This window comes from Tachyglossus aculeatus, chromosome 2 (assembly GCF_015852505.1).
Source record: "Tachyglossus aculeatus isolate mTacAcu1 chromosome 2, mTacAcu1.pri, whole genome shotgun sequence".
Lineage (NCBI taxonomy): Eukaryota > Metazoa > Chordata > Mammalia > Monotremata > Tachyglossidae > Tachyglossus > Tachyglossus aculeatus.
The window spans coordinates 138508844-138525842 of NC_052067.1; the positions used below are offsets into that span (position 1 = coordinate 138508844).

A 16999-nucleotide genomic window follows, 5' to 3' on the forward strand; every position below is an offset into this window, starting at 1 on the left:
CCAAGCACTGTACTAAGCAGTAGGGTAGATACAAATTAATCATGGGGCTCACAGTCTAAATAGAAGGGAGAACAGGTATTGAACCCCCATTTTGCAGATGAGGGAACTGAGGCACAGAGAAGTTACATGATTTATTTGTCCAAGGGTGAATGCCAATTTGTACTTCCCAAGCGCTTAATACAGTGCTCTGCACATAGTAAGCGCTCAATAAATACGACTGATTGATTGATTGATTGAGTGGCAGAGCTGGGTTTAGAAAGCAGGTCTTCTGAATCCCAGGCCTGTGCTCTTTCTGCTAGGCCAGGCTGCTTCACATCTGGGTAGAAGGCCCAGAAACGGGGATGTGAGTTGACTCCTGTGGGCGGGGAGGGGGTAAGGAAGGGAGACGGCACGGGGGTAGCTGAACCCCATCCACTGGGTGAAAAGCCAGGTAAGCTTTTAACCGGCTGGGTGCCAAGCGGCAGCTCGGAAGGTGTCGGGCAGAGCCCTGGCAGGGAGATGAGCCACCTCGGCCAAAAGAATGAAAAACCCTGGAGGGTTCTTGGGGGACCACGCGTTGGGGAGGGAGTGGCCAAAACGTGGAGACACAACTCATGCCATGGGACAAGGTGGCAATTAGAGCCGGGGGGAGGAATGCCGACAGAGTGCCAACTGCCACCCAAGGGTTCTTCCCGGACGACCAGGGCTCGCTACGTGCCGACATCATCGCGGCCCTACCCGTCATTCCCGGCACGTCGGCCCTCCTGGGAGGGGAAAGAGGCCCGAGAAGCCGATGGGAGGAGAGAGGCGACGGGAACGCTCAATTCGGTAGCATTTTCTAAGCCCTGATATGTGGGGCGCCTGGAAAAGTGCAATGGAGGAGAAGGAAAGAGGCCTAGTAGGGTGGGCAAGCAGGGAGTGCTCATGATGGCTCCTATGCATGCACAGGGTAGAGTTCCACTTGGGAAAGACTTCCTTAAGGAGCTGGGATGTCAGGGAACCTGGGGGTTGGGGGGTGGGGGGTGGTGTCTGTGGCTTGGCAGCTGGGAAGGGGGAAGGAGTTGTGGGCAGAGAGAAGGGCAGAGGCAGGGCATCGGGAGACACCAGGAAACAAGAGTTGTTCAGGAGGAACGAAGATCATGGCTGGGGAGTGGCGGATGAAGGCAACAGAAACAGGAAAAGAGCCTGTAAGCTTGCTGTGGGCAGGGAACGTGACTACCAACTCTTTTGTATTATGCTCTCCCAAGTGCTTAGTATAGTGTTCTGCACACAGTAAACACCCAATAAATTCCACTGATGATGACGAAAGAGCCGAGGGGAAGCGATAAAGCCAAGGCTCAGGAGTTTCTGCTGGATGTAAAGAGAAATGAGGAGTCACTGGAAGTGGAGGGGCAGAGAAAGGGAAGCTGACGATGGTTTACAAAAAGGATCTGGGAAGCCGACTGGGAGAGACTGAAAAGGCTGGAGGCGAGGAGACTGAAGCACCGTAATCTTGTCCGGATAGAACAAAAATTTGCAGGTGGATCAGTTTTGGGGGGATCGGGGAAAGATGAAGCAGCATAGCATAACGGACAGAGCACGAGCCTGGAGTCAGAGGGTCATGAGTTCTAATCCAAACTCTTCTGCTTTCTGCTGTATGACCTGGGGCAAGTCACTTCACTTCTCTGGGCCTCAATTACCTCATCTGTAAAATGGGGGTTGAAACTGTGACACAGGGCTCACTGTGTCCAACCCGATTTGCCTGTATCTACCCCTAATGCATAGTACAGTGCCTGGCACATAGTAAGCACTTAAATGCCATAATAATAATTATTATTATTATTATGAAGAAAAGGCAAGAAGACTGGGGCACAGTAAGCTCATCCAGATGAAACAAAAGTTTTTGGGGATCTAGGAAAGAAAAAAATCAGCAGGATTTAGCAACAGAAGCAGCATGGAAAGAGCACGGGCCTGGGAGCAGAAGACCTGGGTTCTAGTCCCGGCTCCTCCACTTGTCTGCTGTGTGACCTTGGGTAAGTCACTTTGCTTCTCTGTTCCTCAGTTACATTATCTGTAAAATGGGGATTAAGACCTATGAGCCCTATGTGGGACAGGGACTGTGGCCAGCCCAATTATTTTATGTCTAACCCAGTGCTTAGTTCAGTGCCTGGAACATAGTAACCATTTAACAAATACATTATTTGTTACATGGTATTTGTTAGGTGCTTACTGTGTGCCAAGCACTGTTATAAGTGCTAGGGTAGCTACAAGGTAATCAGGTTGTCCCAAACGGGGCTCACAGTCTTAATTCTCATTCTATAGATGAGGAAACTGAGGCACAGGGAACTTAAGTGGCTTGCCCAAGGTCACACAGCAGACAATTGGCCGAGGCAGGATTAGAACCCATGTCCTCTGACTCTCAAGCCCGGGCTCTTTCCACTAAGCCACGCTGCTTCTCTAATTATGACATTTTAGAAAGATAATCTGGGCAGCAGAGTGAAACGTACAGACTGGAGGCAGAAGACAGGCTATGATAGAGTGGGTGCCTGAATTTGGGTGGTGGCCGTTGGGACAGAGAAGAAGGGGGCGGACCTGGAAAATATCGTGACGGAAATGGCCAACGGGATTTAGCAACGGAGGACTGAGCTAGAGCTAGAGGGAACAGAGATACCCAGGCTGCGGGCTGACTTTTAGGAGGTGGGCAACAGTAAGCTGGTGTTGGAGGAGCAAAGTGGATGGGTTGGGTTGTAATCAGTCTTATTTACTGAGCGCTTACTGTGTGCAGAATACTGGGCTAAGCGCTTAGGAAAATACAGTGTAACAGAGTTGGTACAAGTAGCAAGTCAGCAAGGCAAAGTTAGGAAGGGAAGAGCAGAATGAGTGCTTTAAAGCCAATGGGAAGGAGCTTCTGTTTCGACCACTATTGGAGATTTTTGAGGAGAGGGGAGATGTGGACTGAGCAGCTTTTTAGCGCTCAACAAATATCACAGTTATTAGTATAATAAATCTACCAGGACCACCCCACAATCCTGCAATCATGCAAGGGTCCCGCTTCAGGACAATTTCTGGGAAAACTTCTTACCTGAGTTCTGGGACGGTGTTTGTGCGAAAGACCATTTTAACGGTCAGAACCCCTACCACCAAGAGAAGGTTTATAACTTCTAGATGGGTACTGCCCTCCTGGTTAACTCTCATTTATAGATGAAAGCCATCTATTACGGGGGGGGGGGGGGGGGCGAGGGGGAGGATGGGAAGGGACTTGGGAATGTCAATATTTGTTTCCTTAGCCTTGGAGGTCAACCGAACTTCCCCTTCCCAGACAGCCTATCTAGGGAAGAGTGGAGATTACTCCTCTGGTGACTCTGAGCAAGTGCAGACAAGCTCCCTGCAGAAAAAGACAGGTGGTAACACTTTTTTTTTTTTTGGTGGGGGGAAGAGAAAATGGGCTTTGAGAAGGGAGAGAGAGAGAGAGAGTGCGCAAGCACAGCAGGAATTTTTCCACTTCTCAGCACTTTGATACTCACCCTACCCCCAGCACTTGTGTCCACATCCTCATACTTTGCCGCTTCCCTGACCCGTAATTGATTTTAAACGTCTGTCTCCCCGGCTAGACTGCAAGCAACTTGACAGCAGGGATTGCATCTGCCTATTGGAGTGTCCTCTCCCAAATGTTTAGTAGGCAAAATAACTCACAGCTCCTAGTCACCTGCTTTGCCCTCCTGACTAATCTGCCAAAGTAAGCTGCATTGGTGAAGGGGGAAAAAAACAACAACACCCAAACCCCACCAGGTATTCAACCAAGACAGAAGGACACACGCAAGGGGGAAGGGGCATCCACAGAAATAGAAAAATGTAATAACTTGCATTTGTTCAGCTATTTCTCTGCACCAAGCACTGTACTAAGCAAAGGGGGTAGACACAAGACAATCAGGTTGGACAGAGTCCCTGTCCCACCTGAGGCTCTCAGCCTAAAAGGGAAGAAAATCCATATCAATGCAGTCTAAGCCTCCTGGTCTCTTGTGGCAAGCCACTCTCTGCCCCACAACAATTCTGAAAATGATGCTGGAACTAAATTCTCCATCTCTATGCTCACACACATTACCAGTCCTTCCCACCCGGATGGCAAGGAGCAGGAGAAGACGTCTGAAGTAGGACAGGACATCACTGGAGCCATTTTCTACTTCCTGATAGGACAGCTTACCCATGGCCAGATGCCATGCCCCAGTCCTGCTACCAATTCAAGGTCCAGGAAGAGAGAGGCCTCTGGGGGGTGGTTGGCACGCACTCATTCGGTTCTACAGAGAGGAAATGCCCATCCCGATAAATGCCTGGCAAGGAAAGAGGAGACCGCCCCCCTCCCCACTGCTTCTTTCAAAAGGAATAATAGTATTTATTAAATGCTCACTGTGTGCAGAGCACCATACTACGCGCTGGGAGAGAATCCACAGGTGGAAATTAGGTCCCTTTCCCTCAGGGGGGGGCTCATGACCTAATAGTATAAGTGGGGAGAAGAGCAGTATAAGTGGCAAAGCAGGAATGATGAAACATTAAAACCCAACACAAATACACAAAATAAAAACAAAGTCAGTAGGGCGCTGCGGCCAGAGGAGGAGAAATTCAAGTTCCTGAGAGTTCACGGTTCAGGCCTCAGTTCAGAAGACGTACAGCGAAAAGCAGATTAATCTGAACCACTAGGTTTTCAATCCCAAGCGACTGGAAAATCGCTGGGGAGAGAAGGTTGGTTCGCTGGGCCAAACTGGGTTCACACCCATGGCTCAGTTTGTCGAATTAAGTTGCACTTTGGCTATTGGACCTGTGGCTAGTTCAGAGAGTCAATGGTCCCCATGTCCCCTAGGCCCAGAGCTTCATGACAAGGACTCAAGGCACCAGAGACTTCTGGAAAGCACAAGCCAATCCCGATAACCCCGTGGCTGGGAGGGATAGGGAAACGTGGGCTGGCCTCTCGAAGGGGCCGACTGATTACAGTTGTGTTGACCTGCAGTGTAATGTGGAAAGAGAAGAGATAGGGCATAGGGAGGGGCCCCCCTGTGCCGCCGTCCCCCACCCAACTCACACACCCACTCTCCTCCGGGCCTGGACGGCAGGGCCCCTCGGCTCCCTCCCCAGCAGGCCACTCTACTCTGGAAGGCGAGCTGGACATTTCCCCCTTTAAAGGGAACCGAGCGAGTGACACTGTTTCTCCCCCACACCGAGTCCACTGCGGAGCATTTGCCGAGCCCCACGGAATCGCGATGAGAGTCCCAACCCCATGGTCGGACAAGCTGGATAAAGAGCAGAGATCAAGAGCAGCGGAGAGACCATCCTGACAAAGTCCACGCCGCCCCCCGCACGAGCCCGGCCTGGGACTGTTTTCGTCTGGAAGGCCCCTGGGCCTGGTTCTCATTAACCGGCTTCACATCAGCAGGTTGCCAGCGGGTACGATGGGGCGGGGGGGCCAAGGGGCGCCAGACAAGAAGTTCCAAACTTGATAGGGGCCTGCAACAGGTCTTAGAGCCCTCCAGGCCTTCTCCTGAACACTACTGCCGGCCGCTGGTCAGGATGAAGCTACCCGTCACCGATGGGGCCCAGGATTGCCAATCCTCCCCAGCCTTGCCCTCTCCCTGGACACGCTAAAGCAACCGGTAACAAGCCACAACGTTTCTCTCTCCCTTGAAAATCGGCTTCTAGTTCCATCAGCAAATGGAAGATTCCCCCACCTCCTCAGGCAGGGACAAGCCAGGCGGTGCTATCCTTATGGCCTCACCTCCCCAGTTCTTTCTGGGGTGACAGGGACCGGGGATGAGGGTGCGGGGAGGCAGAGGGTGTGTGTGAGAGAGAGGAAGAGAGAGAGAAGCGCGCCGTTGTGGCAAACCTGTGAACCTGAAGCAGCCGGGTTAGCGAACAAGAGAGAAACAGCAGGCACTAGCCAGTTTGTGTAGCCAAATGGCTAGGTACCACCCCCATCTCGGCCGAGACCCCATAAAGACTCTAGGCCTCACTTACCTCCCTCCTCCCAGCCAGGCCCGGGGCAGAGCAGGCGGTACTTCTGAGGCAACACGCCAGCCGATCAGTACCCGGCCATCCGGATCCACCAGCGCAGAATCCCACCACCCCGGCCGCCAGCCCTGCAGCGCATCCCTTAGACGGCACTGCCGGGGCAGGGGCTCCGCTCTCCGCGATGCCCCCAGGAGCCAGAAGGGAATGGAAGTGATGCGCCGGAGTCACCCGGTGAGTCAATGGTGGAGCAGGAACTCCGGCCTCCTGCAGCTGCTTCCCCAAACTACCCCGCCTCCGAGACTGCTCGGGCGGGGTGGGGGGAAGTGGAGGGGAGGCCTCGCCCAGCCGCCAGACCGGCCCGCTCGGTCTACAGACCAGGAGGAGGAGGCGGTGGCGGCAGCAGGCCCAGGGCAGGCGGCCAAGGAGGCGGATCCCAAGCTGGGAGAGGGTTCCACCCTCTCAAAGACAGAGAGAGAGTGATCGCGGTCCCCGCTGTCCTGTCAAAACTGGGCAGCACGTCTGCCGACACGCGCCCCGAGAACCCACCCAAAATAACCAAACTACCAGTCAGGCCTGGCGTGTGGCCGTGCCCCGTGGCTGCCCTGCTCCAGAGGCTTGGAATGGAAGCTCCAAGGCGGGAAGAACCTGTCACCTCTTGAGATAGCCTCAACTCTGCACTCATTGGCCGGGTCTCTTTTCCAGATCGATTTTCTCTGGAAGACTCCCTTCCCCACCCAGTTCTGCATCTAGTCCGTCTGACGCTGCCAGGGCACCGATGCAAATAGACCCCCAGGAACGTCAATTGTTGGGGTAATCCCCTCATCGAAAACAGTTCTAAAGTTCACCCCCAAGTCCCATTTGAAACACCAATCATGCCAACCTTTTAATTCCCTCTTGAAGCCCTCAGGGTCTCCACCAGCTCCCTCCCCAACCACCTGTGGCTTCGCTGATTACTCTGTCCAAAGAGAGAGGCAGTGTGGCCCATTGGAAAGAGCATGGGCCTGGGAGTAACAGGACCTGGATTGTAATCGCGACCCTGCCACTGGCCTTCTGTGTGACTTTAGGCAATTCACTTCACTGGGCCTCAGTTTCCTCAGCTGTAAAATGGAAATAATAATAATAATAGTGGCATTCATTAAGCGCTTACTATGTGCAAAGCACTGTTCTAAGCGCTGTGGAGGTTACAAGGTGATCAGGTTGTCCCACGTGGGGCTCACGGTCGTAATCCCCATTTTACAGATGAAGTAACTGAGGCACAGAGAAGTTAAGTAACTTGCCCAAAGTCACACTGCTGACAAGTTCAATAGCTCTTTTCTCTCCCCCATAAAACAGTGAGCCCTATGTGGGACAGAGGTTGCGTCCAATCCAATTGTCTTGTATCTACCTCAGTGCTTGGCAGTAGAAAGTACTTAACAACCAATAATGACGGTGGCATCAAAATAGAAAATAGTCTCTTAGACCGTGAGGCCCACGTGGGGCAGGGACGGTTTCCGATCTGGTTGTTTTGTGCCTGTCCCAGTGCTCAGTACACTGGCAATAATAACCACTTAACGAGTGCTGAGTACAGTAATCACTTAGAAGCTATAATTACTATTACTTTACTAGAAGCCATCAGGTGTGAACTCGCCTTACTTCCAACGCCTCCTCACCTCACTATCTCCTCCTTCCCCACATGCTCAAGGAATCTCCACCCCTGTACCCGTGCCTCTGACCCCATCCCCTTATCTCTTGGCCACTTACTCCTATCCTCCGCCCTCCCTCCGCTATCTTCTACTCCTCCGACAGCTCCTCGGCTCCACACTCGCTTTCTCTAGTCCCACAGCTCCCAGTGGCTCTCGCCCCAACTCTCTACCCTCAGACCTGACCAGACTCCCCAGATGGATTCACTTTCTCCACACCAATCCGCCGCCTAACCCCCCCCACCATCATGTTGGGTGTATTTTCTGAAGGAGGAGCAGCAGCTGCCTCACTGAGGTAGTGAACAAAATGCAAGAGTGCAGAGCTGGGGGTGTCCTTGCTGGTAGGACTAGAAGGACCCAAGCCATCAGAACCCCCAGGCGTGACGGTGGGAATGAGGGGATGGAGTATGGCCAGGGTAGGCTGGCACGGGACCACCTTGGAGTGGTGGGGGGAGGTCTGTTGATTTCAATCATTCAATCGATAGTATTTACTGTGCGCTTACTGTCTGCAGAACACTGTACTAAGCGCTTGGGGAATACGACACAGCTGATACAAGGGGATTTAAGATATCTTCAGGCTTTCGGGGACTAGTGGAATTAAGCACGAGCTTGGGAGGCAGAGGACCTGGGTTCTAATCCTGGGTCCGCCATTTGTCGGCTGCGTGTCCTTGGGCGTCATTCCTTGGTGCCTCAGTTTCCTCCTCCATAAAATGGTGATCATGATCATCAACAGAATTTATAGAGCACTTACTGTGTGTAGAGCACTGTTCTGAGTGCTTTGGGGAACACCTTTTCAAAACTCTCGTCCCCATCCCTGTCTTCAACTGTTCGCTCTCCAGTGGCTTCTTCCCCACTGCTTTCTAACATGCCCATGTCTCTCCTATCCTAAAAATCCCTTCCTTGACCCCACAACTCCCTCCAGTTTTCACCCCATCTCCCTCCTACCATTCCTCTCCAAATTCCTTGAGTGAGTCGTCCACACCCGCCGCCTCAAATTCCTCTCCTCCAATTCTCTCCTAGACCCCCTCCATCCTGGGTTCTGACCCCTTCACTCCACTGAAACCGCCCTCACAAAGATCACCAATGATCTCCTTCTTGCCAAATCCAATGGCCTCTACTCCAACCTAATCCTCCTCGACCTCTCAGCTGCCTTCAACACTGTGGACCACCCCCTTCTCCTGGAAACGTCATCCAACCTTGGCTTCACTGACTCTGTCCTCTCTGGGTTCTCCTTTTATCTCTCTGACTATTTATTCTCAGTCTCCTCCTCTGCCTCCCACCACCTAACTGTGGGGGTCCCTCAAGGTTCAATTCTGGGTCCGCTTCTGTTCTCCATCTACATCCACTCCCTTGGAGAACTCATTCATTCCCATAGCTTCAACTACCACCTCTATACAGACGATACCCAAATCTACATCTCCAGCCCTGATCTCTCTTCCTCTCTGCAGTCTTGCATCTCTTCCTGCCTTCAAGACACCTGTACTTGGATGTCCTCCCATCACCTCAAACGTAATATGTCCAAAACAGAGCTCCTTATCTTCCCACCCAAACCCTTTCCTCCCCCTGGCTTTCCCATCACTGCAGACAACACCCCATCCTTCCTATCTCATAAGCCCAAAATCTTGGCGTTATCCTTGACTCCACTCTCCCATTCAACCCACATAGCCAATCCATCACCAAATCCTGTCGGTCCCACCTTCACAACATCGCTAAAATCTGCCCTTTTCTCTCCAATTAAACTGCTACCACGTTAATACAATCACTCATCATAGCCCACCTAGACTACCGCATTAGCCTCCCTGCTGATCTCCCAGCCTCCTCTGTCTCCCCATTCCAGTCCATTCATCACTCTGCTGTCAGAGCATTTTTCCACAGAAACATTCAGGACATGTCACCCACCTCCTCAAAAAACTCCAGGGGTTGCCCATCCACCTCCGCGAACAAAAACTCCTCATCATTGGCTTAAAAGCATTCCATCACCTAGTCCCCTCCTACCTCACCTCACTTCTCTCCTTCTACAACCCAGCCGGCACACTTTGCTCCTCAAGTGCTAAGCTTCTCACTGTGCCTCGATCTCTCCTGTCTCGCCTTCGACCCCTAACCCATGTCCTGCCTCTGGCCTGGAACACCCTCCCTCCTCAAATCCCACAATTACTCTCCCCTCTTCAAAGCCTTATTGAAGGCACACTTCCTCCAAGAGGTCTTCAGAGACTAAGCCCACTTTTCCTCATCTCCCACTCCCTTCTGCATTGCCCTGACTTGCTCCCTCTGCTCTTCCCCGCCCCCCAGCCCTATGGCACTTACGTATAGATCTGTAACTTTAATCGTATTGATGTCTGTCTCCCCCCATCTAGACTGTGAGCTCGCTGTCGGCAGGGAATGTCACGATTTATTGTTGTATTTCCCAGGACCTTAGTACAGTGCTCTGAATACAGTAGGGGCTCAATAAATCCGATTGAATGAATGAATGAACAGAGTTAGTAGACAAGTTCCCTGCCTACAACAAGCTTAGAGTCTAAAGGATTTGATAACTGTTCTCCCTCCCCCTTATGTTTCGAATCCGTTGTGGGCCAGGGACGAGGTCTGGCCTAACTATTCTGCATCCACCCCAGTGCTGGGCACACAGTAAACACCTAACAAATACCACCATTACCATTATTCTATTATAGCGTCAAATTCTCCTAGTAACAGCAAGTGTCTATGTCAGAAGTCAGAATGCAGGCGGGACTCCCTGAACCCAAGCCAAGCAGAGAAGCAACATGGCCTAGTGGATAGAGCCCGGGCCTGAGAGTCAGAAGGACCTGGGTTCTAATCCCGGGTCTGCCACCTGTCTGCTGTGTGACCTTAGGCAAGTCTCTCTACTTCTCTGGGCCTCAGTTACCTCAAATGTATCTCATTCAGATGTATTAAGCACTTACTACATGCACAGCACTCTACTGAGTACTTGGGAAAATACAATACAACAATAAAGAGTGAAAATCCCTGCCCACAACTGAGCTCACAGTTTAGAGGTCGGGGGGAAAGAGACATCAATACAAATAAACATGCATCAACACAAATAAAATTACAGATACATACATAAATGTTGTGGGGCTGGAAGAGGAGTGCATGAAAACTGTGAGCCCCATGTGGGACATGGACTGTATGCAACCTGATTAGCTTGTATCTACCCCGGCACTTAGTAACAATAATAATTACTATTATTATGTTACTTAAGCACTTACTGTGTGCCAGGCACTGCACTAAGTGCTGGGGTGGATACAAGCAAATCAGGTTGATAGTCCCTGTCCCACATGGGGCTCACAGTCTCAATCCCCATTTTACAGAAGAGGGAACTGAGGCACAGTGAAGTGACTTGCCCAGGGTCACACAGCAGACAAGTGGCGGAGCCAGCATTAGAACTCATGACCTCCTGGCACATAGTAAGCACTTAAATACCATGAGAAGCAGCATGGCATAATGGATAGAGCCCTGGCCTGGGAATCAGGCCAGAATTCCCCCTTTTAGACCGTGAGCCCACTGTTGGGTAGGGACCGTCTCTATATGTTGCCAACTTGTACTTCCCAAGCGCTTAGTACAGTGCTCTGCACACAGTAAGCGCTGAATAAATAGGATTGAATGAATGAATCAGGTGGTCATGGCTTCTAATCCCAACTCTGCCACCTGTCTGCTGTGTGGCCTTGGGCAAGTCACTTCACTGTGGGTTCTAGTCCCTGCTCCGCCACATGTCAGCTGGGTGACTTTGGGCAAGTCACTTTAACTTCTCCGTGCCTCAGTTCCCTCATCTGTAAAGTGGGGATTAAGACTGTGAGCCCCACGTGGGACAGCCTGATCACCCTGTATCTACCTCAGCGTTTTGAACAGTGCTTGGGACATAGTAAGTGCTTAACAAATACCATTATTATTATTATTATCATTATTATTCTCTGGTTTCCAGTTACGTCAGCTGTAAAATGAGGATTAAAAGAGTGTGAGCCCCGTGTGGGACGGGGTCTGTTTCCAACCCAATTTGCTTGTACCCACCCCAGTGCTTCGTGCAGCGCCTGGCACATAGTAAGTGCTTAACAAATACCATCATTGTCATTATTATTATTCTCTGGGCCTGTTACCTCAGCTGTAAAATGAGGATTAAGACTTTAAACCCCATGAGGGACAACCTGATTACCTTGTATCTACCCTAGTGTTTAGAACAGTGCTTGGCACAAAGAAAGTGCTTAACAAATACCATTATTATTATTATTATTATTCTCTGGTCTTCAGTTACCTCAGCCATAAAATGAGGATTAAGAGTGGGAGCCCCGTGTGGGACGGGGTCTGTTTCCAACCCAATTTGCTTGGACCCACCCCAGTGCTTAGTGCAGTGCCTGGCACATAGTAAGCAAAGCAGTGTGGCTTTGTGGAAAGAGCACGGGCTTGGGAGTCAGAGGTCATGGGTTCTAATCCCCACCCCACCACTTGTCAGCTGTGTGACTTTGGGCAAGTCGCTTAACTTCTCTGTGCCTCAGTTACTTCATCTGTAAAATGGGGATTAAGACTGTGAGCCTTATGTGGGTCAACCTGATAACCTTGTATCTACCTCAGGGCTTTGAACAGTGCTTGGCACATAGTAAGTGCTTCACAAATACCATCATCATCATTATTATTATTCTTCTCTGGGCCTCAGTTACCTCAGCTGCAAATGAGGATTAACAGTGTGAGCCCCATGTGGGACAACCTAATAACTTTGTATCTACCCTAGCACTTAGTGCTTTGGGGATAGTAAGTGCTTCACAAATACCATTATCGTTATTATTATTATTCTCTGTGCCTCATTTACCTCAGCTGTAAAATGGGGATTAAGACTGTGAGCCCCACTTGGGACGGGGTCTGTTTCCAACCCAATTTGCTTGTACTCATGTATTCACTCATTCATTCGTATTTATTGAGCGCTTACTGTGTGCAGGGCACTGTACTAAGCGCTTGGGAAGTACAATTTGGCAAGAGATAGAAAGCATCCCTACCCACCAATGGGCTCACAGTCTAGAAGATTCATTCATTCCATCGTATTTACTGAGTGCTGTGTGCAGAGCACTGTGCTAAGCGCTGGGAAAGTCCAATTCGGCACCAGAGACAGTCCCTACCCACCAACGGGCTCACAGTCTAGAAAATTCATTCATTCATTCATTCACTCAATCATATTATGGAGTGCTTACTGTGTGCACAGCACTGTACTAAGCACCAGGAAAGTACAATTTGGCAACAGATAGAGACAATCCCTGCCCAACAAGGGGTTCACAGTCTAGAAGAATAATTCATTCATTGAATCACACTTATTGAGCGCTTATTGGGTGCAGAGCACTGTGCTAAGCGCTGGGAAGGTCCAATTCGGCACCACATAGAGACCATCCCTACCCACCAACGGGAGCGCTTAGAACAGTGCTTTGCACATAGTAAGCGCTTAATAAATGCCATTACTATTAGATTCATTCATTCATTCATTCCATCGTACTTGAGCGCTTACTGTGTGCAGAGCACTGTGCTAAGCACTTGGAAAGTCCAATTTGGCACCAGAGAGAGACCATCCCTACCCACCAACGGGCTCCCAGTCTGGAAGGTTCATTCATTCCCTCATTCCATCGCACTTATTGAGCACTTACTGTGTGCACAGCACTGGACTAGGCGCTGGGAAAGTACAATTCCTCATCAGAGACAGTCCCTACCCAACAACGGGCTCACAGTCTAGAAGACTCATTTATTCATTCACTGAATCGCACTTATTGAGCGCTTACTGTGTGGAGAGCACTGTGCTAAGCGCCGGGAAAGTCCAATTCAGCACCACATGGAGACAGTCCCTACCCACCAACGGGCTCCCAGTCTAGAAGATTCATTCATTCCACCGAACTTATTGAGCGCTTACTGTGTGCACAGCACTGTGCTAAGCGCTGGGAAAGTCCAATTCGGCACCACATAGAGACCATCCCTACCCCACAACGGGCTCCCAGTCTAGAAGGCTCATTCATTCATTCATTCCATCGTACTTATTGAGCGCTTACTGTATGCACAGCACTGTAGTAAGCGCTGGGAAAGTCCAATTTGGCACCAGAGACAGTCCCTACCCACCAACGGGCTCCCAGTCTAGAAGATTCATTCATTCATTCACCCCACCGTATTTAAGGAGCGCTTACTGTGTGCAAGCACTGTGCTAAACACTGGGAAAGTCCAATTTGTCACCAGATAGATACAGTCCCTACCCACCAACGGGCTCACAGTCCAGAAGATTCATTCATTCATTCAATCAATCGTACTTATTCAGCACTTACTGGGTGCAGAGCACTGTGCTAAGCGCTTGGAAAGTCCAATTCGGCACCAGAGAGAAACCATCCCTACCCACCAACGGGATCCCAGTCTAGAAGATTAATTCATTCACTCATTCCATCGTACTTACTGAGCGCTTACTGTGTGCAGAGCACTGTGCTAAGCGCTGGGAAAGTCCAATTCGGCACCAGAGACCGTCCCTACCCACCAACGGGCTCACAGTCCAGAAGATTCATTCATTCAATCAATCGTACTTATTGAGCGCTTACTGGGTGCAGAGCACTCAATCAATCGTATTTATTGAGCGCTTACTGTGTGCAGAGCACTGTACTAAGCGCTTGGGAAGTACAAGTTGGCAACATATGGAGACGATCCCTACCCAACAGCGGGCTCACAGTCTAGAAGAGCACTGTGCTAAGCGCTTGGAGAGTCCAATTTGGCACCAGATAGAGACCACCCCTACCCACCAACGGGCTCGTCAGCTGGGTGACTTTGGGCAAGTCACTTCACTTCTCTGGGCCTCAGTTCCCTCATCTGTAAAACGGGGATGGAAACTGTGAGCCCCCCGGGGGATAACCTCATCACCTTGTAAAACAGTGCTTTGCACATAGTAGGCGCTTAACAAATGCCATCATCATTATTAGACGATTCATTCAGTCAGTCGGATTGAGTGAGCGCTTCCTGTGTGCAGAACACTGCACTAAGCGCTGGGAGAGGGCAATTGAGCCCTTCTAGACTGTGAGCCCGCTGTTGGGTAGGGACCGTCTCTATATGTTGCCAACTTGTACTTCCCAAGCGCTTAGTACAGTGCTCCGCACACAGTAAGCGCTCAATAAATACGACTGAATGAATGACAATTGGGGCCCCAAGAGAGGGACGGTCCTTGAGCCCGCTGTTGGGTAGGGACCGTCTCTATATGATGCCAACGTGGACTTCCCAAGCGCTTAGTACAGTGCTCTGCACACAATAGGTGCTCAATAAGTACGATTGAATGAATGACAATTGGAGCCCCTAGAGAAGGACCGTCCTTGAGCCCGCTGTTGGGTAGGGACCGTCTCTATATGTTGCCAACTTGGACTTCCCAAGCGCTTAGTACAGTGCTCTGAACACTGTAAGCGCTCAATAAATAGGACTGAATGAATGACAATTGGGGCCCCTAGAGAAGGACGGCCCTTGAGGCCGCTGTTGGGTAGGGACCGTCTCTATATGATGCCAACGTGGACTTCCCAAGCGCTTAGTACAGTGTTCTGCACACAGTAAGTGCTCAATAAGTACGACTGAATGACTGACAATTGGGGCCCCTAGAGAAGGACGGTTCTTGAGCCAACTGTTGGGTAGGGACCGTCTCTATATGTTGCCAACCTGGACTTCCCAAGCGCTTAGTACAGTGCTCCGCACACAGTAAGCACTCAATAAATGTGATTGAATGAATGACAATTGGGGTCCTAGGGAGTGACGGTCCTTGAGCCCGCTGCTGGGTAGGGACCGTCTCTATATGATGCCAACGTGGACTTCCCAAGCGCTTAGTACAGTGCTCTGCACACAGCAGGTGCTCAATAAGTACGATTGAATGAATGACAATTGGAGCCCCTAGAGAAGGACCATCCTTGAGCCTGCTGTTGGGTAGGGACCGTCTCTATATGTTGCCAACTTGGACTTCCCAAGCGCTTAGTACAGTGCTCTGCACACAGTAATGGCTCAATAAATACGATTGAATGAATGACAATTGGAGCCCCAAGAGAGGGCCGGTCCTTGAGCCCGCTGTTGGGTAGGGACCGTCTCTGTATGTTGCCAACTTGGACTTCCCAAGCGCTTAGTACAGTGCTCTGCACACAATAAGCGCTCAATAAATAGGACTGAATGAATGACAATTGGGGCCCCTAGAGAAGGACGGCCCTTGAGGCCGCTGTTGTTGTAGGGACCGTCTCTATACGTTGCCAACTTGGACTTCCCAAGCGCTTAGTACAGTGCTCTGCACGCAGTAAGCGCTCAATAAATACGATTGAATGAATGACAATTGGGGCCCCTACAGAAGGACGGTCCTTGAGCCCGCTGTTGGGTAGGGACCGTCTCTGTATGTTGCCAACTTGGACTTCCCAAGCGCTTAGTACAGTGCTCTGCACACAATAAGCGCTCAATAAATAGGACTGAATGAATGACAACTGGGGCCCCAAGAGAGGGCCGGTCCTTGAGCCCAATGTTGTTGTAGGGACCGTCTCTGTGTGTTGCCAACTTGGACTTCCCAAGCGCTTAGTACAGTGCTCTGCACGCAGTAAGCGCTCAATAAATACGATTGAATGAATGACAACTGGGGCCCCAAGAGAGGGCCGGTCCTTGAGCCCGCTGTTGGGTAGGGACCGTCTCTGTATGTTGCCAACGTGGACTTCCCAAGTGCTTAGTACAGTGCTCTGCACGCAGTAAGCGCTCAATAAATACGACTGAATGAATGACAATTGGGGCCCCTAGAGAAGGACGGCCCTTGAGCCCGCTGTTGTTGTAGGGACCGTCTCTCTATGTTGCCAACTTGGATTTCCCAAGCGCTTAGTACAGTGCTCCGCACACACTAAGCGCTCAATAAATACGATTGAATGAATGACAATTGGGGCCCCTAGAGAAGGACGATCCTTGAGTCAACTGTTGGGTAGGGACCGTCTCTGTATGTTGCCAACTTGGACTTCCCAAGCGCTTAGTCCAGTGCTCCGCAGACAGTAGGCGTTCAATAAATACGACTGAATGACTGAAGCCCCCCTCCTCCCCTGGGGCTGCCCGGCGCGGGGGCCGTTACCTCGGCCGGCCCCTCACGGGAGCAGCAGGAGGAAGATGGCGGACGTCGTCGTCGTCGTCGTCGTCGTCGTCGTCGTCGTCGTCGTCGGCCCGCGCGCCTCAGGCCCAGCCGCCCCTCCCCCACCCCCAGGCCCCGCCCCCCGATTTAAACCGCGGCCGCCGCCCCCGCTCCGCGCTCTCATTGGCCGACGGCGCCTGTGACGTCACCTGCGGACGCCAGGGGGGACTTCGGGTCCCCCAAACTACCCATCCCAGCAGGCCTTGCGGCCCCTCCCCTCACGCAGGAG

At 51.2% G+C, this 16999-nt stretch overlaps 1 protein-coding gene across 4 annotated transcripts in view; it reads right to left on the reverse strand.

Moving 5' to 3' along the window:
* NUMA1 (nuclear mitotic apparatus protein 1) overlaps nt 1–16774 on the reverse strand; it is a 59283-nt gene extending 42509 nt beyond the window's left edge. For 3 of the 4 annotated variants that reach the window (XM_038767290.1, XM_038767282.1, XM_038767256.1), the window contains exon 1: nt 5962–6032. The gene's annotated coding sequence lies outside the window, so the exon portion shown is untranslated. Of the gene's footprint in view, nt 1–5961; nt 6033–16713 lie in introns of those variants that run through there. The other variant, XM_038767265.1, reaches the window with a different exon arrangement.
* Nucleotides 16775–16999: the final 225 nt, after the last annotated feature.